The following is a 1,890-nucleotide window of genomic DNA, read 5'->3' as shown; positions in this document are numbered from 1 at the left end:
CTATTAATTTGTTATTTAATAGTAATTTTAATAATTTCAAAAATTTATTGATATTTAAAAATTTAATTTTATAAAATTAAATCTAATATTGAAATAAAAAGCGAAGGATGCCAAAAGGGAAGAAGAATGATAATTTTGAAATAATATCCGATTTAGTACATAACTAAAATTATATCAGATTTAAAATGTAAAAAGACCAAATTGCCCAAACCCCCCAAAAGGGTATTTTCACAACAAAACAGTGAAAAAGGACCATTTTCGAGATAAACGCTTAGTCCAGGGTTGTCTCGGGATATTTTTAAAATCCAGGGTTCATTGGCGAGATAAACGCATAGTCCATGGACTATTTTTGTAGTTCACTCTTGGAAAAAAGTCATTCTCTCTTCTACTTTATTCTCTCTTCATATTTCTTACTTTATTCACTATCTACTTAACACTATTCTTCATATTTCTTACTTTATTCACTATCTACTTAACACTATTCTTAATCTCTATTATGGAAACAACATGAAACAGTGGAGTAGATTACAATTGTTGAAGATAGAATCAAATCTTCATGTACGAATTTCATTATTAACTATTGAGATTACTATTCTTTGACATTTGTTTTCAATAATTTGTTAGTATATGTTTTGAGTTCCACTGCATAGTACTCCCTCCGTCCCATAAAGATTATCCCACTTTGATCAGGCACGGATTTTAAGAAATATAATGAAAAGTAAGATGAAAAAGTTAGTGGAATGTAAGTCCTACTTTTATATATTCGTTTTATAATAAAATGTGAGTAGGAATGAGTTAGTGGAATATGAGGTCTACTGATAAAAAGTGAAATGGAACAAACTTTGTGGGATGGACCGAAATAAAAAAATGGGACAATCTTTATGGAACGGAGGGAGTACATTATTTATTAAATTTCCATCCGTGTGTAAAGTATCAATGAAAAATAGAAGATTAAAAGGAAATCCCACTAATAGCGTTGGAAATGGATCTCAAAACCCACTAAATTGGCCAAAAAGCCACCAAACACAAACCTTCAGCAGCATCGTACCCAAAATTGGGATCATTCTAAATTGATATTTTATCTAATTCAGCTCACAACATATAATTTAGCCCAACATTAACAAATTACATCCTACAACTTTGAAAAATAAACATATATACTTAAATTGTTCATTTTGTATCTACACCTCCCTTTCCTTTTAGATTGCATTATCTCAAAAGTATATTTCACCTATCATGAAATAGGCTGAATTACAAATAGTAATAAATCATTTATAAAAATCCATAGATAGGCCCAACAAAACTCTCAAATAAAATTAATGTTTCTTTTAATGGACTTCTTTTGCCACTACCAATGTGTATTTAGATAATTAAACAGAAAATGTTTTTGTCGTGGTGGTTGTTGTTGTTTAAACTTTTATCTAAACGTCATCGATAAAATAATTCTCACTATAATGGTAGATTGAGAATTTACAATTTGAACCGGTACTTATGAAATAAATTAATAAAAGTGGACCATAGATGATCTTTTATCGTGCACGGTATACAGTTTGTTGGAATAAATAAAAATTAATTTGATTTTTATGGTAGAATAATTAGTTTTTATGTTATAGAAATATCTAGATATTATCTAGATTTATGTAGTAAAATATCTAGATAATTTGTATGAGATTATCTACTAATAGAATTATATAAAATTTTCTAAATATAAATATTATCTAATAAAATAATAGAGTAGAATATTATAGAACATGTGAGCAATTCCTATATAAAAAAATATGTAAGAGCAATGTAGTCTAGACTAATTGTTAAGTCTTTACTATATTATTGCAAACAATATAAAACAAAAATTAGAACTATTTGTATAATCTTCACAACAATGCCAGTGCC

Source organism: Salvia hispanica, chromosome 2 (genome assembly GCF_023119035.1).
Source record: "Salvia hispanica cultivar TCC Black 2014 chromosome 2, UniMelb_Shisp_WGS_1.0, whole genome shotgun sequence".
In the NCBI taxonomy this organism is placed as follows: Eukaryota; Viridiplantae; Streptophyta; class Magnoliopsida; order Lamiales; family Lamiaceae; genus Salvia; species Salvia hispanica.
Note: the sequence above shows the minus strand (reverse complement) of the source record.